The following is a 24,383-nucleotide window of genomic DNA, read 5'->3' as shown; positions in this document are numbered from 1 at the left end:
AGCACTTTCTAGGTATAATGTGAGAAAATTAATGTGGCAATGAGAACATTAGCTTTTGCCTTTTCTAGTTTAAACGGGAATTTGTGCTTTTAACATGCACTCTAGGAGCCTTTATATACTTTATTCTCTAGATTATTTTTTGAGTTAAAAAATCTCAAACCCCATCTTTAACTCCCCAAGAGCGTGCTTGTTTTAAAAACAACAGGCTCAGACTTATAGCTACGCAATTATCACTTACACACTGGTCTTAAAAAGCCCAACTGTGTAAGTGTCACATGATGAGTCCAGAAACTATTTAGATCACTATTGTTTGATATTGGTTTATAGTTATAAAATAATTATCCTCTATCAGAATTCTAAAATTATAAGCATGTTTATAACTGAAAACTGGTGAACTGTCTGACTCATAAGTAAGCAAGTGCTTATGTAAGCATAAAATATTAGCAAGGATTTTTTTTTTTTATAGAAAGACATAAAACCCAGAATTTGTATTTTGCCATTTTAAATATTTTTTATTTAAACTCTTTTTTAAAACTCTTAAACATTTAAGTTGATTTTGTTCTTTCATTGGAAAAATACTACTAGGTATTTTAAATGTCCGTAATGCTAAATTTTGCTGTTTTCTTCCCCATTGCTCCATTACTTCCCTTATTTGATCTTAAATGATCTTTTTTTTTAAATTTTTATTTATTTATTTGTGATAGTCACAGAGAGAGAGAGAGAGGCAGAGACACAGGCAGAGGGAGAAGCAGGCTCCATGCACCGGGAGCCTGACGTGGGACTCGATCCTGGGTCTCCAGGATCGCGCCCTGGGCCAAAGGCAGGCGCCAAACCACCGCGCCACCCAGGGATTCCCCCTTAAATGATCTTAATTAAAGCTTAGATTGAATATTTTATATTATGTTCTGTTTCTCCTTCCTAGTGGAGAAATAAATGGCTAACATCACTTGGAAAATTTTCAAAGCAATGTTAAATTCCCAGATAATTAACCTCAAAGAAATGGCTAGAGCATGCTAACTTATGTCATTTAATTGAATATAGGGATAAAAAGGTTTTTGGGGAAAAAAACTTTCATCCTTATTGCGTGATCTTTCATCCAGATAAATGTCCTTCATGAAGAAATATGTAAATAAAGCAATTTATGTGTCCTGTAACTTTCTCCAAAAAGAGATATAAAGCAACATGGTTTTTTTTGGTTTATATTTAGTGTTAATTTAATGATAAAAATAAATTTAATGTTCTCATATCCTTAGCTGTTAAAATGTATCAAAAGAAGTCATTTGGTAAGACAATGAGGTGATTAAGTAGACAATCCCAACTGAAGCATAATCATGGCATAGAATCAAGATGACAAGGCATTGCTTCTGTGATATCAAGAGTATGTTTCCTAGCTCAGTGAATAGTCAATGCAGTTAGAAAAAAATTATGCCAAATTAAAGAAAGAAAGCAAAAAGCACAGGAAAGGTGGTGGCAAAATAATGTTTTTCTTAATGGTTCAAGTGGCTTAAATCTTTAAGTTTCAAAGGTCTTTGTGTGGTCTAGCCCAGTTCATTGACAGAGAAAAGAAAGAAATTTAACAATTATGAGAATTTCAGAGGAGAAAAAACACAGTTTTCCTGCTTTATTCTCATCTCTTTTATCTAGTATATCTGTTAATGTTTACATAATATCTCATATTTAAGTTATTATTTCTCTGAGTCAATTGGAGAGGACAAACATTATATGTTCTCATTCATTTGGGGAATATAAATAATAGTGAAAGGGAATAGAAGGGAAGGGAGAAGAAATGGGTAGGAAATATCAGAAAGGGAGACAGAACATAAAGACTCCTAACTCTGGGAAATGAACTAGGGGTGGTGGAAGGGGAGGAGGGCAGGGGGTGGGGGGTGAATGGGTGATGGGCACTGAGGGGGGCACTTGACGGGTTGAGCACTGGGTGTTATTCTGTATGTTGGCAAATTAAAAACCAATAACAAATAAATTTATTAAAATAAAAAAGTTATTATTTCTCTGGTGCTTGTTTTTAGTCATAGGATTCCACTAGACAAAATCTCATCCTGTACTGAAAAAAATTAGATGTATTTTCTGCCACTCAATAAATGTATGGCACTGAACAACCTTTTTTTTTTCTTTATTTCTATGTAATGAGCACAATATAGTGGGATCAAATGAGAAAGTGTATAGAAAATTAAAACACTGAACCTCTACTAGGATGTTTCCAGTTCTCAATGGATAGACTAATAGTCCAGTGGTTAAGCCCTTGGGCTCTGGAGCCAGAATATTTTGGTTTAAATCTCACTCCCAGGGGCACCTGGTTGAGTCAGTGGTTGAGCATCTACTTTGGCTCAGGTCATGATCCCAGGGTCCTGGTATCGAGTCCTGCATTGGGCTCCCCACAAGGAGCCTGCTTCTCCCTCCACCTATGTGTCTGTGTGTCTCATGAACGAATAAATAAAATCTTAAAAAAAATCTCACTTCCACAACTGACTAGCTTTTTGACTTTGTAAAGTAGGGATAACAATATGGTTTACAGAGTTATTAAGATTAAAACATTTAATATATATAGGGTGAATATAAGAGTCCTGACTGTCATCTTTATATAATAGAGTGGATTATCCTACATGATTGTATAATACATGGAAGAAACATAGTATAGTTGGGATTTTAGGCTGTGTAATTTTCTCTCAATGCTATTTGATTAAGATATAATGAGAGAGAATTTTGGAGTCATAATAGATTTTAGAAATTATTGTAATTTTGTAGCATAGGAATAGCCACACAAAAGTTTGTTATTTTAGAGTGACACTTCAAAATTTAGACATCTTGTGTAATATATAAGAAACATGAATTTGAGAGATGTTTTAGATATAGCATTACATTGTGCTCAAAGCATGGATTTAGATCAGAAAGATCCAGGTTTCAGTGCCAACCATAGTAGCAGCCCCATGATCTTGGATGAGTTATAACCATTCTGTGTTTCTGTTCTTATTATCTATAAGAATAGTGATATGGATTCTTACTTTACAGAGAAGGGAGAGTACCTGGAACACTGCCATCTATATAATAGATGCTGAATACATGTTAGTTTTTATTCATATTTCCTTGTCCCTTCTAAGTGGCTTTTCTTAGATAATGCAACCTATTAGGATCTCTCACTAATTTATGTGATTTTGTATTTTGAACTCAATCTAAACTGAATCTTGAGGTCTGTTTTGGGACATTTACTTTATGGACTCAACTTTGTTTTTCCTTTCCTTTCCTTTCCTTCCCTTTCCCATTCCCTTTCCCTTTCCCTTTCCCTTTCCCTTTCCCTTTCCCTTTCCCTTTCCCTTTCCCTTTCCCTCCCCCTCCCCCTCCCCTTCCCCTTCCCCTTTCTTTTCTCATTCTCTTTCTTTCTTTTCCCCCCCAGTAGTCTATATACCAAAGGTAGCAAGATGATAAATCCTGAAAAGGACAACACAGAAGCTTGTAAACAGCAGATACTCAGTATGGTCTCCCATGATCCAGTCCTGGCATTCTGGATCCTGAATCTAACTGGCTGGTCAGGAATGAACTATAGATGTTTGAGTAGCCCTCTCATATTGCATTTCTTTCCAGCCTTCTTAGGTTGGTCCAGACATAAACCAGGATTCTTTCTTGCTTTGTTCTGCCAGTCAAGGTTCATCTCCATCATCATCATCATCATCATCATCATCATCATCAATTTTCATCATCCATCATTATTTTCTATTTGCGATTTCCTTTGGTATTGCTCTGCTAGAGAAAACACTGCAAGGAGCAACAATGAACTCCTTTGGTACTAGCATTTCCTGTTACCTCCTATGACTCTGCAATCCCTAATCCCCGAGAGCTGTGTTTCTTAATGGCCTCCCTTGTAGATGTTTGCCTTCCCCCTTCCTTCACTTAACTATAAAAGAGGCAGAGTAAGAGTGAGAGTGAGAGAGAAAGGGGGAGGAAGCATATTAATTGTCATTCTTACCCTTCCTTCAAATTCTAAGTAGTAGGCTAGCTTCTAATTTTCCACATGATAACTACCATCCTGTTTCCCTCGGACTGGATTCTGTTCCTCAAAAATCCAGCCCACTGGTGAGGATCTTGTGGAAAATGGATTGATTTCCTGACACTCAACATCAATCCATTTATGTTTAAATGAACAGTTCTGCCCTACTCCCTTTCCCTTCCAATCTCCAAATCTGGAATTCCTTACTTTTGGAACCTGGTCATCTGATTGTGTGTTCTAAAAGATACTCTATTTGTAACTTGTATTTAGATGATTTTTTGTTGTTGTTGACAAGTATGACTTGGCCTATTTAGATACTTTAAGCCAGCAGTTTTCCAAACCCTGTCTCCCTTGATCCTGGCTTCCTCTTTTTCCACACTGGTCCCGAGTTTCCAAAGTATTCTTAGAATATTTCAAGTCTGAGACCTACTGATTATGACGGCTGCCTTTTACTCCTCTTTCTGGTGATAATTGATGTTTGTATCTTTGTCTTTATTTCTAACCACCGTATTAAATATAATTCCCATATCATAACATTTACCCATTTAAAGTGTACAGAGTTGTGCAATAATCAATAAATCTAATTTTAGAACATTTTTGTCATTCCCAAAAGGAACTCTGTACCATTAGCAGTTTGCTTTCCTTACTCTCTGCCTTAGGCAACCACTAATGTACTTTCTCTGTCTATAGATTTGCCTTTTATGCACATTTCATGTGCATGAAATTATATAAGGTACTCTTTTGTTATTGGCTTCTTTGGTTTAGCATAAAGTTTCCAAGATTCAGCATGTATCAATATTTCATTTTCATCACCAAACACTATTTCATTGAGTAGATATACTCCATTTTATTTGTCCAGTCATGAATTGATGGACATTGGGGTTGTTTCCACTTTTTGGCTATCACAAATAATGCTACTATGAACATTCATACATAAATATTTATGTGAATGTATATGAATATCATATATAATTAAATCATATATAAAATATTTATGTGAAAAATATATAATATTTTTATTATATATGAATATGAATATGAATATGAATATGAATGAATATGAATACAGGAATGTTATATGTATATATAAAATTTAAAGAGAGTGTGGGGAGGGGCAGAGGGAGAGGGAGACAGAAAGAAGGAGAGACAGAATCTTAAGAAGGCTCCACAGTCAGTGCAGAACCTGACATGGGGTTCAATCTCAACCTTGAGATCATGACCTGATCCGAGATCATGACCTGATCTGAAACCAAGAGTCAAATGCTTAAGCTGACTGAGCTATCCAGGTGCCCCATATGTGAACATATATATATATATATATTTTTTTTTTTTTTTCCGAGTATGTACTGAGGAGACAGATTGCTAGGCTTAAGGTAACTCTATGAGAATATTTTGAGAAACTACCTGGCTCTTTTCCAAAGTGGCTCACCATTTTCCTAACCTAATAGAAATGTGTGAAAGTTCTGCTTTCTCCAACATTTGTTATTATCTATTTTTTTATCATAAACATCCTAGTGAGCAAAGTGCTATCTCATTGTGGTTTTATTTGCATTTTCCTAATGGCTAATGATGTTGAACATTTTTCACGTGCTTGTTGACCTTCAGTTTATCTTCTCTAAAGAAATGTCTATTCAGATTCTTTGCCCACTTCTTTTTAAAATATTTTATTTATTTATTTGAGAGAGAGAGAGTGAGCAGGAGGAAGAAGGACAGAGAATCTGCAGCAGATACCAGTGAACTCAGAACCAGAAGCAAGGCTCGCTGCTGTGACTGACTGCCGCAAGATCATTACCTGGGCCAAAAACAAGAGTCAGACACTGACTGAGCTTCCTAGGTGCCCCCTACTTTGCCCACTTTTGATTTGGATTGACTTTTTACTGCTGAATTTTTAATAGTTCTGTATATATTCTAGATGCAAAACCCTGATCACATATATGATTTGCAAAAATCTACCATTCTGTGTAATGTGGTTCCACTTTATTGATGGTATCATTTGTTGCAAAAAAGCTTTTAGTAGTTTTTATGGTGTCCATCTTATATATTTCTCCTCCTATCGTTTGTGCTTCTTTGGGGGGCCATATCTAAAAAACCTCTATCTAATCCAAGGTCATAAGGATTTACTTCTATGTTTTAAGAGTTTTATAACTTTACCTCTTACATTAGGGGTTAAGTTTTGTGTATGGAATGAGGTAGAGGTCCTTCTTTTGCATATAAATATCCAATTATCCCAGTACCGTTTATTGAAAAGATTATTCTTTCTCCCCTGAGTTATCTTGACACCCTTGTTGAAAATGCATTAACTGTAAATATATGGGTTTGTCTTTGGACTCTCAATTCTATTCCTGATCTAGAAGACTATCCTTATGCCAGAAGCACACTTTCTTATAGCTCTTTAGTAAGTTTTGAAATTGTAAAAAGTGAGTTTTTCAACTTTGGTTTTCCTTTTAATTGTTTTGGTTTTTGGGGTCCCTTGCATATTAATATGAATTTTAGGTTCATCTTATCAAACTCTGCAAAAAACATGGCTGGCATTTTTTTTTTTTATGGCTGGCATTTTGTTAGGAATTGCAATTTATAGTTCAATTTGGAGGAATATTGCCCTCCTAATAATATTAAGTCTCCCAATCTATGACATGGAAAGTCTTTCCATTTATATAAGTATTCTCTAATTTATTTTAATGTTGTTTTATAGTTTTCAGCGTAGAAAACTTGCACTGCTTTTGTTAAATTACTAAGTATCTTATTTTTCAATGGTATAAATAGAATTGTTTCTTTAATTTTGTTTTCAAATCACTCATTGCAAGTGTATAGATCATTTTGTACATTTATAGTGCATCCTGCAACCTTGTTGATTTTGTCGATTAGCTCTAATAGCTTGTGTGTGCGTGTTTGTGTGTGTGTGTGTGTGTGTGTGTGTGTGTGAGTGTATGAATTCTTTAGGATTTTCAGTATACCAGGATTTTCATGTTATTTTCAAATAGAGATAGTTTTACATCTTATTTTCCAATCTGGATGCCTTTTATTTATTTGTCTTTCTTAAATTATCTGACTAGAACTTCTAGTACAATGTTGAATGGAAATGAAAGAGGACATTTTTGTCTTATTCCTGATCATAGAAAGCATTTAGTCTTTCACCACTAAGTATGATTTCAGCTGTGGAATTTTCATGGATTCACTTTATCAGGTTGAAGAATGTCTTTGTCTTTTTTGACTGAAATTGTTTCTGAGTGGGTATTCCTTAAAAATTCAACGGTATATAAAAATAGGATGTAATTTCAACTGACATTGGGGTAGCAGGAGCTAGAGAACCTTGAGGAACATAGTTGGACAGTTAGATCAAGGGTGATGTATTGTTATTTTCCTTTTTTTTTTTGTTATTTTCCTTTTAAAAGAGATGATATTGAAGTGAACTAGTTCTTCCTAGTAAGATAATTTTTTCCCATACTTAATATAGTAACAGTTCTACTTTTATTAACTTATCTTTTAGCCATCCATGTCTCATGCCTTTAAGAGTGCCATGAATTTGGGTAATGATTAGGATTTAGTGTGAGCGATAGTAAGTATAAATGATTTATGTGTCAGTTGTTTATCTTGGCCTCGAATGATCATTGCTATAAATGTATAAGATATTTACTGATGTTTAACATCAAAGGTAGCCTTATGCTTCATTTGGACTGTGGAGGCCTTTGTGATATATTCAGTCATAAAATCATCTTGTAGGCAATAAAGAAACCAAGAGGTTCTTGCTGACTCTGGCATACTATATGGAATGCATTTTTGAATGGTTTATTTGTGCATTAGAGGAAAACACCAACCTTCTGGGGGTTGTCCACATTCCAGCATCTTGCATCTGTTGTATTTATGACAGAAGCAAGGCAAAAAAAAAGTATTTAGTCATCTGCTGATTCCATTTGGTGCTAAACACATACTTTTCTCTAGAGTGCAAGAATACTAATTTATTTTATGTACTAGGGTGGATTGTAGCCATTCCTAGAGACATGAGTGTTTAAATTGGCAAAAGCTAAACAGTGAATACTTTGCATGTAGAAGATCCATGTTTGGCATATGGCTTGAATGAGGCAAAGTCTTTGATAACTAGGGATATGGATTTTATTTTTTTTAAGATTTTATTTATTTATTCATGGAAGACAGAGGGGAAGAGAGAGAGAGGAAGAGAGAGAGAGAGAGAGAGAGAGAGAGAGAGAGAGAGAGAGGCAGAGACACAGGCAGAGGGAGAAGCAGGCTCCATGTTGCCCTATGTGGGACTCAATCCCGGGACTCCAGGATCACACCCTGAGTGGAAGACAGGCACTAAACCACTGAGCCACCCAGGTATCCAGGGATATGGATTTTATTTTATTTATTTATTTTTTTAAATAAATTTATTTTTTTATTGGTGTTCAATCTACCAACATACAGAATAACACCCAGTGCTCATCCCGTCAAGTGCCCCCCTCAGTGCCTGTCACCCATTCACCCCCACCCCCCGCCCTCCTCCCCTTCCACCACCCCTAGTTCGTTTCCCAGAGTTAGGAGTCTTTATGTTCGGTCTCCCTTTCTGATATTTCCCACACATTTCTTCTCCCTTCCCTTATATTCCCTTTCACTATTATTTATATTCCCCAAATGAATGAGAACATACACTGTTTGTCCTTCTCTGATTGACTTACTTCACTCAGCAAAATACCCTCCAGCTCCATCTACGTTGAAGAAAATGGTGGGTATTTGTCGTTTCTAATGGCTGAGTAATATTCCATTGTATACATGAACCACATCTTCTTTATCCATTCATTTTTCGATGGACACCGAGGCTCCTTTCACAGTTTGGCTATTGTGGACATTGCTGCTATAAACATTGGGGTGCAGGTGTCCCGGCGTTTCATTGCATCTGAATCTTTGGGGTAAATCCCCAACAGTGCAATTGCTGGGTCATAGGGCAGGTCTATTTTTAACTCTTTGAGGAACCTCCACACAGTTTTCCAGAGTGGCTGCAACAGTTCACATTCCCACCAACAGTGTAAGAGGGTTCCCTTTTCTCCGCATCCTCTCCAACATTTGTGGTTTCCTGCCTTGTTAATTTTCCTCATTCTCACTGGTGTGAGGTGGTATCTCATTGTGGTTTTGATTTGTATTTCCCTGATGGCCACTGATGCGGAGCATTTTCTCAGGTTTTTGTTGGCCATGTCTATGTCTTCCTCTGTGAGATTTCTGTTCATGTCTTTTGCCCATTTCATGATTGGATTGTTTGTTTCTTTGGTGTTGAGTTTAATAAGTTCTTTATAGATCTTGGAAACTAGCCCTTTATCTGATATGTCATTTGCAAATATCTTCTCCCATTCTGTAGGTTGTCTTTGAGTTTTGTTGACTGTATCCTTTGCTGTGCAAAAGCTTCTTATCTTGATGAAGTCCCAATAGTTCATTTTTGCTTTTGTTTCCTTTGCCTTCGTGGATGTATCTTGCAAGAAGTTACTATGGCCGAGTTCAAAAAGGGTGTTGCCTGTGTTCTTCTCTAGGATTTTGATGGAATCTTGTCTCACATTTAGATCTTTCATCCATTTTGAGTTTATCTTTGTGTATGGTGAAAGAGAGTGGTCTAGTTTCATTCTTCTGCATGTGGATGTCCAATTTTCCCAGCACCATTTATTGAAGAGACTGTCTTTCTTCCAATGGATAGTCTTTCCTCCTTTATCGAATATTAGTTGCCCATAAAGTTCAGGGTCCACTTCTGGATTCTCTATTCTGTTCCACTGATCTATGTGTCTGTTTTTGTGCCAGTACCACACTGTCTTGATGACCACAGCTTTGTAGTACAACCTGAAATCTGGCATTGTGATGCCCCCAGATATGGTTTTCTTTTTTAAAATTCCCCTGGCTATTCGGGGTCTTTTCTGATTCCACACAAATCTTAAAATAATTTGTTCTAACTCTCTGAAGAAAGTCCATGGTATTTTGATAGGGATTGCATTAAACGTGTATATTGCCCTGGGTAACATTGACATTTTCACAATATTAATTCTGCCAATCCATGAGCATGGAATATTTTTCCATCTCTTTGTGTCTTCCTCAATTTCTTTCAGAAGTGTTCTATAGTTTTGAGGGTATAGATCCTTTACATCTTTGGTTAGGTTTATTCCTAGGTATCTTATGCTTTTGGGTGCAATTGTAAATGGGATTGACTCCTTAATTTCTCTTTCTTCAGTCTCATTGTTAGTGTATAGAAATGCCACTGACTTCTGGGCATTGATTTTGTATCCTGCCACGCTACCGAATTGCTGTATGAGTTCTAGCAATCTTGGGGTGGAGACTTTTGGGTTTTCTATGTAGAGTATCATGTCATCAGCGAAGAGGGAGAGTTTGACTTCTTCTTTGCCAATTTGAATGCCTTTAATGTCTTTTTGTTGTCTGATTGCTGAGGCTAGGACTTCCAGTACTATGTTGAAAAGCAGTGGTGAGAGTGGACATCCCTGTCTTGTTCCTGATCTTAGGGGAAAGGCTCCTAGTGCTTCCCCATTGAGAATGATATTTGCTGTGGGCTTTTCATAGATGGCTTTTAAGATGTCGAGGAATGTTCCCTCTATCCCTACACTCTGAAGAGTTTTGATCAGGAATGGATGCTGTATTTTGTCGAATGCTTTCTCTGCATCCAATGAGAGGATCATATGGTTCTTGGTTTTTCTCTTGCTGATATGATGAATCACATTGATTGTTTTATGGGTGTTGAACCAGCCTTGTGTCCCAGGGATAAATCCTACTTGGTCATGGTGAATAATTTTCTTAATGTACTGTTGGATCCTATTGGCCAGTATCTTGTTGAGAATTTTTGCATCCATGTTCATCAGGGATATTGGTCTGTAATTCTCCTTTTTGGTGGGGTCTTTGTCTGGCTTTGGAATTAAGGTGATGCTGGCTTCATAGAACGAATTTGGAAGTACTCCATCTCTTTCTATCTTTCCAAACAGCTTTAGGAGAATAGGTATGGTTTCTTCTTTAAACGTTTGATAAAATTCCCCTGGGAAGCCATCTGGCCCTGGACTCTTGTGTCTTGGGAGGTTTTTGATGACTGCTTCAATTTCCTCCCTGGTTATTGGCCTGTTCAGGTTTTCTATTTCTTCCTGTTCCAGTTTTGGTAGTTTGTGGCTTTCCAGGAATGCGTCCATTTCTTCTAGATTGCCTAATTTATTGGCGTATAGCTGTTCATAATATGTTTTTAAAATCGTTTGTATTTCCTTGGTGTTGGTAGTGATCTCTCCTTTCTCATTCATGATTTTATTAATTTGAGTCTTCTCTCTCTTCTTTTTAATAAGGCTGGCTAATGGTTTATCTATCTTATTAATTCTTTCAAAGAACCAACTCCTGGTTCTGTTGATCTGTTCCACAGTTCTTCTGGTCTCGATTTCGTTGAGTTCTGCTCGAATCTTTATTAACTCCCTTCTTCTCTTGGGTGTAGGATCTATTTGCTGTTTTTTCTCTAGCTCCTTTATGTGTAAGGTTAGCTTTTGTATTTGAGTTCTTTCCAGTTTTTGAATGGATGCTTGTATTGCGATGTATTTCCCCCTTAGGACTGCTTTTGCTGCATCCCAAAGATTTTGAACGGTTGTATCTTCATTCTCATTAGTTTCCATGAATCTTTTTAATTCTTCCTTAATTTCCTGGTTGACCCTTTTATCTTTTAGCAGGATGGTCCTTAACCTCCACGTGTTTGAGGTCCTTCCAAACTTCTTGTTGTGATTTAGTTCTAATTTCAAGGCATTATGGTCCGAGAATATGCAGGGGACAATCCCAATCTTTTGGTATCGGTTCAGACCCGATTTGTGATCCAATATGTGGTCTATTCTGGAGAAAGTTCCATGTGCGCTTGAGAAGAATGTGTATTCAGTTGAGTTTGGATGTAAAGTTCTGTAGATATCTGTGAAATCCATCTGGTCCAGTGTACCATTTTTTTTTAATTTTTATTTATTTATGATAGTCATCACAAAGAGAGAGAGAGAGGCAGAGACACAGGCAGAGGGAGAAGCAGGCTCCATGCACCAGGAGCCTGACGTGGGACTCGATCCCGGGTTTCCAGGATCGCGCCCTGGGCCAAAGGCAGGCGCTAAACTGCTGTGCCACCCAGGGATTCCCTGGTCCAGTGTATCATTTAAAGCTCTCGTTTCTTTGGAAATGTTGTGCTTAGAAGACTTATCGAGGGTAGGAAGAGCTAGATTGAAGTCACCAAGTATAAGTGTATTATTATCTAAGTATTTCTTCACTTTGGTTATTAAGTGGTTTAAATATTTGGCAGCTCCCACATTCGGGGCATATATATTGAGGATTGTTAAGTCCTCTTGTTGGATAGATCCTTTAAGTATGAGATAGTGTCCCTCTTCATCTTCACTACAGTCTTCGGGGTAATTTTTAGTTTATCTGATATGAGGATGGCTACCTCTGCTTTCTTTTGAGGGCCATTTGAATTGTAAATGGTTCTCCAACCTTTTATTTTCAGGTTGTAGGTGTCCTTCTGTCTAAAATGAGTCTCTTGTAGACAGCAAATAGATAGGTCCTGCTTTTTTATCCAGTCTGAAACCCTGCGCCTTTTGATGGGGTCATTAAGCCCGTTCACGTTCAGAGTTACTATTGAGAGATATGAGTTTAGTGTCATCATGATATCTATTCAGTCCTTGTTTTTGTGGATTGTTGCACTGAACTTCTTCTTAAAGGGGAATTTTAAGAGTACCCCTTAAAATTTCTTGCAGAGCTGGTTTGGAGGTCACATATTCTTTCAGTTCCTGCCTGTCTTGGAAGCTCTTTATCTCTCCTTCCATTTTGAATGAGAGCCTTGCTGGATAAAGTATTCTTGGTTGCATGTTCTTCTCATTTAGGACCCTGAATATATCCTGCCAGCCCTTTCTGGCCTGCCAGTTCTCTGTGGAGAGGTCTGCTGTTACCCTAATATTCCTCCCCATAAAAGTCAGAGCTTTCTTGTCTCTTGCTGCTTTAAGGATCTTCTCTTTATCTTTGGAATTTGCAAGCTTCACTATTAAATGTCGAGGTGTTGAATGGTTTTTATTGATTTTAGGGGGGATCTCTTTATTTCCTGGATCTGAATGCCTGTTTCCCTTCCCAGATTAGGAAAGTTTTCAGCTAGGATTTGTTCAAATACATATTCTGGCCCTCTGTCCCTTTCGGTGCCCTCGGGAACCCCAATTAAACGTAGGTTTTTCTTCCTCAGGCCGTCGTTTATTTCCCTTAATCTGTCTTCCTGGTCTTTTAATTGTCTGTCTCTTTTTCCTCAGTTTCCCTCTTTGCCATCAACTTGTCTTCTATGTCACTCACTCGTTCTTCCACCTCGTTAACCCTCGTCGTTAGGACTTCTAGTTTGGATTGCATCTCATTCAATTGATTTTTAATTTCTGCCTGATTGGATTTAAATTCTGCAGTCATGAAGTCTCTTGAGTCCTTTATGCTTTTTTCTAGAGTCACCAGTAGCTGTATAATAGTGCTTCTGAATTGGCTTTCTGACATTGAATTGTAATCCAGATTTTGTAACTCTGTGGGAGAGAGGACTGTTTCTGATTCTTTCTTTTGAGGTGAGGTTTTCCTTCTAGTCATTTTGCTCAGTGCAGAGTGGCCAAAAACAAGTTGTATTGGGAAAAGGAGAAAAAGAGAGAGAGAGAAGGAAAGAAAAGAGAAAAAGAAAAAAGAAAAAAGGAAGAAAAAAAAGGAAAAAAGAGAAGAAAAAGAGAAAGAAAAAGGTGAAAAAAAAAGGGTGGGGGAAGCAATCAGAAATCAAAAAGAAAAAAAAAAAAAACATGGGGGAGTATGTTCTGATTCTGTATACTTTAAGTCTCTTGACTTCCCCTGGAACTTGTCCGTCTAGCTGGTCTTCTGGGAGAGGGGCCTGTTGTGCTGATTTTCAGGTGTTAGCACTTGGGGGAGCTGCTCTGCCCCCTGCCTGGTGCAGGGCTCAGTGGGGGTTCACCCGGTGAGGCCCCAGGTGGAACAACCCCAGTAGCGGGGTCGCTCTGGAGCCCTGGATTCAGCTCCCGCAGTAGCTCCTGAGCTCTCGGTCTGCAGGGCCTGGAGGCTCCGGGGCGGGGCCGTTGATCTGCTCAGCTCGGGGCAGGAGCGTCCTTGTGGTCCTGTGCCCTCCCGGCCTCTGCCTGTCCTGGGGGGAGGCCGGATCCTGGGCTGTGTCCCGGCGCCCTGTGCTCCGGGGCCTGCGCTGTTGGATTCGCGCTCCCGGCCGCGCAGCTGCCTCCGCGGAGCTGCCGCCCGAGCCCCCCCACCCCACCACGAGCTGCTCCCGGTCCCGCAGTGCCCTCCGCCTGGAGCCTCTTCCTCCGCCCGAGCCCCTCCGAGCTGCTCCTGGAGCCGCGCAGCCCTCTCTCCGCGGAGCCGCCACCCGAGCCCCTCCGAGCTGCTCCGGGTCCCGCCGTGCGCGCTGCAGCCCTTAGGGAGCTCCGCGCATCTCCCGGGGCGCAGGTGCCTGTTAGTGTCCCAGGGAGCCCGAGGGCATCCCCGCCCTCCTGGGGTCCTGCTCCAACTCCCTGGAGGCCTTTCCACCCGGGAAGATTGGTGCAGCTCCTGCTTCTCCGGGGCGGGGCTCTCCTGTCCTGGGGACACTCGCCCCGGCCTCAGCCCGGCTCTCGCGGGGCCCCTCCCCCTTGGAGGCCTTTTGTTTCTTTATTTCTTTTCCCCGTCTTCCTACCTTGATAGAAGCGTGAACTCTTCTCACTGTAGCGTTTCAGCTGTTCTCTCTTTAAATCTCAGGCCGAATTTGTAGATTTTCAGGATGATTGGAAGGTTATCTAGGTAATTTGGTGGGGACAGGTGATTTGGAGACCCTGCTCTTCTGCCATCCTGCCCCTCCTCCGAGATATGGATTTTAAATACAAGTTACCTTCTATTATGCATGCATACACAGTTGACCTTTCAACGATAGCCATTAAGTTTTGAGTTCAGAAGCTTTCTATATGCATTCTGGTAAACATGAAATATGACTCAAGTAAAACTGACTAGTAAATCACAAGATATATTGGTGAACCTGTTCTAAAATCTGTTTCTGGAATGAGAGATAAAAGGGAGCAGGAAGTTTTATGCTATCTATTTTTGTGCCCTTTATCTATTTTTTCAGGAACGTAGACAGTTTCCTGATATTTTATCCTGTGTGATAGGATGATTTTTATATATGTGATCATTAGTAAAATGTTCAAATTGTTCACTTCAAATTTTTAAATGGGTTGATGTTCACTAATTAGTTAAATAAATATGTATCAAGTATCTTTCATGTCACCTCATGGGTCTTATATTCCATTGGAGAAGACAGAAAACAAACATGATAGTATAAAGTATACTAGTGATAAGTAGAAGATAAAGCAGGGAAAGGGGATATGGCATATCAAAAGTGAACTTGTTGGGATCCCTGGGTGGCGCAGCGGTTTGGCGCCTGCCTTTGGCCCAGGGCGTGATCCTGGAGACCCGGGATTGAATCCCATGTCGGGCTCCCGGTGCATGGAGCCTGCTTCTCCCTCTGCCTGTGTCTCTGCCTCTCTCTCTCTCTGTGACTATCATAAATAAATAGATAGTTTAAAAAAAAAAAAAAAAAAAAAAACAAAAAAAAACAAAAGTGAACTTGTTGGTGGAACTTTTAGATAGGGTGACAAGAGGTTGGTTTTTGAGTACAGACTCAAAGGAAGTGAAATGTTGAGCCAGACGTTAATCTGGAAGGGAACCAGCAACAGAATGGCCTGAGGTAGGGACATGCCTGGCTTTTTAGGGAAACACCAAGGAAGTCCATGTAGCTGGATCACAGTGAGCAAGGAGAGTTGTAGGGATGAGGTCAGAGAGGTATGTTGGATGATTTGAGCAAAACAATGATATGGTTACTTTCTAGATGTGATAAGAAGTCAAATTCTGGTAAAAAATAATAGTATTTACTGACTGAATGTGAGATATGAGAGAAAGAGAAGTAGACGATGATGACAATATTTTTGGCCTGGACACCTGAAAAAAGCTGCCATTTACTGAACTGGTGAAGACTCAGAGTAGCAGGTTGAGAGGCTCTAACTATCAGGAGCTCAGGTTTTGATATGTTATGTTTGAAATACCAAGTGACTTTAATGTCATATTTTTTGGCTCATTTTCAAGATGCTGATGTGCCTGCCTGTGAAACATTTCTTAACCTACCCATACTTTTCCTTACAATTCTTGTAGTAATTCTAATCTATTCTACCAGCATTAACTCATTTTATTTAACATACTGTTATTTAACAATTAACAGAGAGCAGAGAGCTTGAGGGGGTGCTTATTTTTACTTTGTATTTATATTTTCTCATAGCTCTTAGCTCAATTCCACTGTATAAATACTTGGTATCTCAGAGTACTCAAAATTTAACAAGATTATTAACTTATTTCTGTTTCCTCAATCAGATAGATCTGAATTTTGGTTAACGTAGGAACATCAATTTAACTTTCTGAAACACATGTTGAATATATCTTTACATCCATAAAGGACATCTTTACCTTCATTCTACTTAAAATTTTGCTTCCTGCCAGGGAATATATTTAGAAATCAGATATTTTCCAAAACAAACTAAGATATATAGAAATAAGCACTGAACAACACACTTGCATACAAGTGATAAAAAAACTGGTATCACTGGCTTTTTAAATGAGGGCTAGGCCAGAAACACTGAAGGATAGTTCATAGGCAAATCTAGTTTGCCTGATTGGGAACACAGTTAAAGAGTATTTTCATTCTTGGATGAATATATCTTAGCTTTTTGTAGTTATGATTTCCTTTTCCAAAATTAGAATTTTTATCTCATGGAAAAGTAAATTATTTTATGACAGTAACCTTCAAAGTTTTCTGGTGTTAAAGTGGTGAGAGATAGGAGCACCTGGGTATTTCAGTTAGTTAAGTGGCCAACTGTTGATTTCAGCTCAAGTCATGATCTCAGAGTCCTGGGATAGAGCTGTGTGTTGGGCTCTGCACTCAATGGGGAGTCTGCTTAAGGATTCTCTCTTTCCCTCTCCCTCTGTCCCTCCCCTTGCTCACACACATGTTCTCTCTCTCAAATAAATCTTAAAAAAATAAAATGGTGACAAGTGTCCTTAATTCATTGGTCACTATGTGCCAGATCCTTTATGAGGTCTAGGGGATAAAAGAATTAAGACATAGTTTTGACCCCAATAGAAACTCAGAATGGGTGAGAAACAGATGTATCAAGGAGTAACTATAGCAAATGATAATTGTGTAATATATGCTATATTAGTGCCTTATAAGCACTTGGAACACATGAGTACATCCATGGGTGACAGAACATGAGAATCCAAGATATCTTGAGGGATGAATAGACGTTTACTGAGAGATGTGAGGGGAGACTGGAACATAGCTCAAGGTGCTTGTAGAACCTTATGTGAGTCTGTGTGGCTAGAGAAAAGGATGTCTGTGAGAGATGTGGTAGGAAGTGAGGATAGAGAGAGAAGCTGGAGACAAATCATCTTTGTCTATAATAAAAAAGTATGAGTTTTATTATGTGTGAATTAACAGTCACTTTAAAATTTTAAATTGGGGATTGATGATCATATATGAATTTTGGAGGGACTCCTCTGATGATATTATAGAGAAAAGATTGTATTAGTCAAAAAGTTTTGTCTCTGAATTTGTTCTTCCCTTTTTGTATCGCAATGACTTCTTAGTTTTATCCTTAATTATTTCTCCTCTAGATTAGCTCTAGTAGTGAGGACAAGAACAAGGGTACATACTGGAGAAATAGTTAATGAATAGAATAACAGATCTTACCTAATGGTGGGGATGAAGGAATGGAAAAGTTGAGGATATTTCCCAGATTTCTTGTTAGCTAGATTTTGGGACCAGTGAGTCTGAGCATGTTGGAGGAGAAACATGTTGACGGGCGGAGGTGTAAAAAAGGCAGTGGGTTCAATTTCCAATATGTTTATTTTGAGACTCAACTTGAGTTATGTATCTGGAGCTCGGAAGAGAGATAAATACTATCAAATAATGTCAACTTAAATTTAGTATTCACTGTCATCTAAGAAGATAGGGGAGAAACATTTTAAGGAGGGAATATGGCTAACAGTGTGCTGTATAGAGAGAAGTCAGTAAGAAAATGCTGAAAAAATGTTTGACTTTAAATAATTTAACCTCATTATGCCCTCTAAGGTAGGAATTAATATTCCCATTTTGTAGCTGAAGTCAGGTTAATTATTCTACTCATAATCTGCTATGGGAGTGTTTTGTGTTGGGATTCTAGCCCCAAAGCTCATGCTATTTCTATTATAATGAGGCAGACTTCCTGCCTTGGAGTTGCTCAGCATCTGCCTCACTCCCCTCCACTTATTGTAGGCTCCTCAGGCCCAGGGACATGCATTATCTCTTTCCGATCTCCTCCAAGGTCAGATACACATATGGTATGAATATAAAACATGGAGACTGCACTCATAGGCTGACACAAACATCTGTGCTGGTACTTCAGAACAGAGGTCAGGGATTCTTTTTGTTTGGCCAATTTGGGTTTGAGTATTTTTAAGTGGGGCAGGTATTCTCTGGTATATGAGTGCCTCACCACTCCCTATGGAGTTACATTTGGCTTATTCATGCTTCCTGCTTAGAATAGACATTTGAGCTTATAACCTTAGAAACATCTGAGTTTATAACCTTATCTTTGGCCTTAGCTTTAAAGTCACATCTTAAAGCAGGTGTTTTTAAGCTTGTTGAATTAATTAAAAAGCCAAACTGTTTTTTCCCCCCTCTGGGAAAAGCAACCATTAAGCTATCATTACTAAAATGCTGTATTTAGAATGTTTTCTTTATCAAAGGTATACTGAAATAGTTAAGATGATAGTTTCATTCATTCTCCATTATCTCTGAGTTATATTTTTGGGCAATCTAAATGACCTTATGGATCACACTTTAATTTCTATTGTTATAGTTTTGGCCTGAGGTTTTTTTTTTTTTTTCTTCAAATCAGTCTTGTACTGAAACTGAACTAAGGTATGTGTTTCTAATCTGAGTTGTATTACATATGATAATTATTCATCAAGAAGATATGCCTGAAATACGTAGTCTCTGTTGGGCCACCATAGAACTGTAGGGCTGTAGGAAAGTCCTTCAACAGACATTGGGAATAGATGATGAAACTACTGACAACAAATAAAAAGAGTGTTGGATAGAAGAAAAAATAAGATGAAAACAGAGAGGGTGGCAAACCATAAGAGATGCCTAACTCTAGGAAACAAACTGAGGGTTGCTGGAGGTGGGTGGGGGGATGGGGTAACTGCATGGTGAGCATTAAGGAGGGCACTTGATGGAATGAGCACTGGGTGTCATTACATGCAATTGATGAATCATAAATTCTACCCCTGAAACTAATAATACAGTGTATGTTAATTAAATTGAATTTAAATTAAAAAAAGAGAGTGTTAAGATAGGAACCAATACTGGATCCTATTTACAGCTGGGCCATTCAATGAAAAATGACTAGACTAGAGTGTGTGTAGGAAGCATTATCACTATTTAGTAAATGTTGGCTTTCTTAAAAACAATCTTCGCCACCACTTTTTATTAATCTTGTATGCCTTTGGACAAATGTTCTTTTCCTTTTTTAACATTTAGAGATAACTTTTTTTTCCTCATGGAATTCTTTATGAGAAGATGACTAGAAACTTATTAAACAGAATAAACCACTACATGAATATAAGACATTATTAATTAGGAATTTGGATCAACATCTCTGGGCTTGGATTCCATTTGTGCTAAGTTATGCTATTTGCTTTCTGAGATGCACCAAAATGTTTGGAAAATGATAGTCTATTTCTCACAAGTGAGTCACAGAAAGTTAAATAGGAAGAAATTGTAAGGAAAATGATATTGTTGATCTTTGACTAGGTGTTAAAATCCAACTCCACTCTCTTAGATGTTAATAAATCTGTACTTTAAAGGAAAAGTTTTCTGACATAGATATTTGAATCTTGTTAGATTAAGTCATGATATATACACACAAATGGAAGGGAAGCATGTAGTACATCTGGATTTTGTTTAGCTCATTATTTTCTGCTTTACTCTTTACTCCTTTTACTTTAACCATATGGTAGATGACTTCAGATAAAATTTATTTTTTAGGTATAAATTTGAGGCAAATAGTAGATATAATATATAGTGTATTTGTTTGAGATAGGAAAAAATGAACATAGTGCATTTCTGAACTTTATATATACATTTTTTAAAAGATTTATTTATTTATTTATTCATGATAGACACACACACACAGAGAGACAGAGAGAGGCAGAGACACAGGCAGAGGGAGAAGCAGGCTCCATGCCTGGAGCCCGATGTGGGACTTGATCCTGGGACTCCAGGATCTCACCCAGGGACAAAGGCAGGCACCAAACCGCTGAGCCACCCAGGGATCCCCTGAACTTTATATATACATTGTCTTGACTGACATGTTGGGTTACATTAGAATTAAGCAATAATGCTTTCCAAGGAAGTATCTTGAAGTTATTAATATTCACTTTTGTGTATTTCATCTACCCAAGATATGCATTAATGGCCCAGAATAAATACATTGAGGGGTATCTTAATACTGCTATTATATGTTTTTTTCAGTTTTCTATTTGAATTTGAAGAATCCTTTTATTTTCTTCTTCATTGTATTTGTCCTATTAATATAGAAAATGAAAAATAAGAATAAAAAAGCAGTAAAGACCTCTTTCTGTTGCTTAATAATATTTTTATTGTAGAATCTTACATTTTTTCAATCTTTATTTTTTTGCTCAAAAATTTATTATCTCTGTATTCTATTCTTACTTTATCATCTTGTATCCTTTGTTCAGTTAAGTCTAAATATTCCACTTCCTAATTTATGTAGGAGAAAAACATTTAAATTAGCAGGTGTTTGCACTATTTTGTTTTCTGTTAGAGCACGAAGCTGCCTAGTGACCAGTGAAGCAGTTAGCAGGCAGCATCTTGGCAGAGGGAAGACCAGGGATAGAAGCCAACATAGAATGGAATCCAAATAGCAAAGGATCCATGGGATTTTCTGCTGCATATCTTCTTAGTCTTAAGAAAACAAAAATATTCTTCATAAGCCTGCCCTCCCTTACCTAAGTGGTTTTGTCAGTTCCAGAAAGTTCATTTGAACACCTGGAAGAGAAACTCAATAATTCTCATGTAGTTCTGCTTTGTTGAGCAGAGTACCTGCTGAGCTATTCACTTGGGCAAGGATGTAGCTTAGTAAGGAAGTTTTCTCTGATCCTCTTAAATGAGGATTCAAGGGTGCAAAGAATCAACTGCTATGAAAATCCTTTAGCTTTGCCTTTTCAATGGCCAGGCTTTGGTACCTTTCTTTTATTTTTATTTTTCAAACATTTAGATTTTTTTTCTTAAAAAAAAAATAAAAGCCCTTATAGTGGGTGGAAGATGTTTGCAAATGGACTGCATATCCAATTTTCTCATCTGTCCCTTAATATCATGGGAAATGCAATACCGGGACAAGTCCATAGTTTATTTATATTAGTGTCCTTTGCTAAGAGAAGTCACAAACTGAATGTTTGCTTTGCTTTACTGATATTTCTGTTTTGCTTGATTTTATATAAAAGGTTTAATTGAAGTATAAGATACATTCAGAAATATGCATATCTTGTGAGCATACAGTTCACTGAACTTTTCCAAGTTAAACACACCCATATAACCAGTACTCAGAACGAGAAAAATTACCCGAATCCAGAAGGATCCCTCTGCTCTTTCCAATTACTAATTACTTTTCAAGAGTAATTACTATTCTTATTTCAAAGACCATAAATTAGTTTAGCCTGAGTATGAATTTTAAATAGATGGCATTAAGCAATATGTATTCTTTTGTTGTGTCTTTTTCTATCATGTATTTCATATTGTTGCATGTATTTGTATTTTGTTCATTCTCATTACTTTGGGATGTTTCCAGTTTGGGACTTCTAGGAATGCTTTTGCATATGTCTTTTAGAGAACATATGAATGAACATATTTCTATATGTGTATATCCTCTCCTAGGAGTGGAATAGCTGGGTCACGAGCTATGTGTATGTTCAGCTTTAGTAGGTACAGTTTTCTAAAGTAGTTACACCAATGGCTTCACTAAAATTTTATGTAAAGATGGGTATAGTTTAATTTTACTCTTTAACTTCCTTCAACATTGTGATGCATAAATGTGTTTAAACTCTCTGGATTATGTTTCTTTTCCACAAAATTTTTTCTTTCTTTCTTTCTTTTTCTTTCTTTCTTTCTTTCTTTCTTTCTTTCTTTCTTTCTTTCTTTCTTTCTCTCTCTTTCTTTTTCTTTCTTTTCTTTTCTTTTCTTTTCTTTTCTTTTCTTTTCTTCTTTTCTTTTTCTTTCTTTCTTTCTAGTTCAGTATTTTCCATTATCTTTCCTCATGGTTTACAATATATATTTGGGATTTTGGACTAACACATACAATTATCAGGTTTACTTCCTCAAGAAATAATTTATGATTACTCCCAGGTTCTCCTTTTTATAACATTCATCCTGGGTGAAGACCTTGTACATTCCACACTCATGGCTTTACCACCCAACTATGAGCTGGTAATTCATAGGTCTCTATTTCTAGCCTAGACTCTGAATTCTAGATCCATGTATAGTGTATTTTCATTTGGATATTATGCTAGCATCTCACATTTGTCAGATGACAAAATGTATTTCACCTTTATTTTCCAAACACATTATTTATTTGATATTCCCTATCTTGGTGAATGCATCACACCATGTACACAATTGCCGAAAAAATTTTCTAGATACTTCTAAATATCTCCTCATCCCTCTCCCATCTAAATATTACAAAGTCTCATCATTTTTACCTTCTAAATTTTCTTGAATCTTCATACTACAGCCTAGCAATAGTTTTCAGTGTCCAGGTACTCATTATCTCTTGCCTGGATTATTGCCTAGACTCCTGACTGTAATTTCATTCTCTCTAATCACCTAAAAGTTCACTGCTAGAGTAATCTTTGAAAATACATATCTGAGCTGGTTGCCCTTGCAGTTCTTTAGCATGGCATGCTAGGAATCTCCCACTTACCTTTCTAGCTGGATATATCACCACCAGGATATATCTAGCTGGATATACGCTGCTCAAGTTTCCTATACTTGTCCCACCACCTACAGTGGCCTGCATGCTCCTTGCTCTCTCATGCCTCTGGCCTTTGCACATGATGTTTTCTTTACTTGTTCTGTTTTACACAGGGATAAGTTCTACTCACTGATTAAGAGTTACCTCTTCAATCCCCTCAAACTGAGGGATTTTCCTCTATGTTATGAAAAACTCTATTTTAGCTCTCATATAAATTTGTCTCCCCTTCTGATTTATAAGTTATTTTGCATTCTTTTTTTAAAAAGATTTATTTATTTATTTATTTATTTATTTATTTATTTATTTATTTGAAAGGGAGAGGGAGAGAGAGTGCATGATCAGGGGGAGGAGCAGAGAGAGAATTTCAAGCAGGCTCCCTGCTAAGCATGGAGCTGACCCAGGTCTCAATCTCAAGACCCTGAGATCATGACTGAGGCCAAAACCAAGAGTCAGATGCTTAACCGACTGAGTCACCCAGGTGCCCTTATTTGTGTATTCTTTCTATGAGTACACTACTGATCTATAGAAGGGCTCAACAATATATACTGAATGAATGGTTGAATTAATGAACTGATAGCTTAGAGCCCTCCATTTTTATACTCTGTGATCTTTAAAATCCCTAAATATATTTTGTTCTCTTGCCAGGGTTAAAACTCATATGTTGCTTCTCTACCCACTTGCGCAGACTTGTAAGGTCTTTTTTAATCCCATCTGTGTGTTTCTGCATCAGCTGGAAGCATTTAATGTCTCCTAAACTTGGAAATCTCATGTGAGCTTTTTCTTCTGGAGCATTTAAAAAAAGATATTAAAAAAGTATCAATTCCCAGGAAGCTGAATTCTTTAGACATCTATGTCCAGAGAAATCCCTAATTGACCCTACCATTTAATTTCCATTTTGACCTGATTTAAAATTTTAGGATAAATCAATGCCTAGGAACTTTTGAACCCATGATATTATAAGTTAAAACAGAATAAAATAACAGTGACCACTATAACCTTTTGTTTAGAAGGATGGCATTCATTAGTTCCCCTTTTATCTGCATGACTATTTACTACATTAAATTTGTCCTTTGAGATTTCCTTTAGGAGAAATGGTCTTGTCTTCTCAATTTCCTTTACTTAAACTCTGTAACGTGCCTTTCTTTCCCCCACCAGCTGCCATAATATGTTATATTTGTTATGTTCACTGAATCTATCCTTTCTCTCAGATTTATTGGCTTGCTATTTGGGATATCAGTACATATTAAGGATTTGGTCAT

At 37.6% G+C, this 24,383-nt stretch overlaps 1 protein-coding gene across 7 annotated transcripts in view; it reads left to right on the top strand.

Annotated features, from left to right (window-relative positions):
• CTNNA3 (catenin alpha 3) overlaps positions 1–24,383 on the top strand; it is a 1,666,571-nt gene that overhangs the window by 392,478 nt on the left and 1,249,710 nt on the right. The gene's annotated exons all lie outside the window — the stretch shown is intronic.

The sequence above is a fragment of the Canis lupus genome, chromosome 4 (assembly GCF_011100685.1).
Source record: "Canis lupus familiaris isolate Mischka breed German Shepherd chromosome 4, alternate assembly UU_Cfam_GSD_1.0, whole genome shotgun sequence".
NCBI lineage: Eukaryota > Metazoa > Chordata > Mammalia > Carnivora > Canidae > Canis > Canis lupus.
The sequence above is the reverse complement of the archived record's forward strand: the minus strand, read 5'-3'. Positions and strand labels throughout refer to the sequence as shown.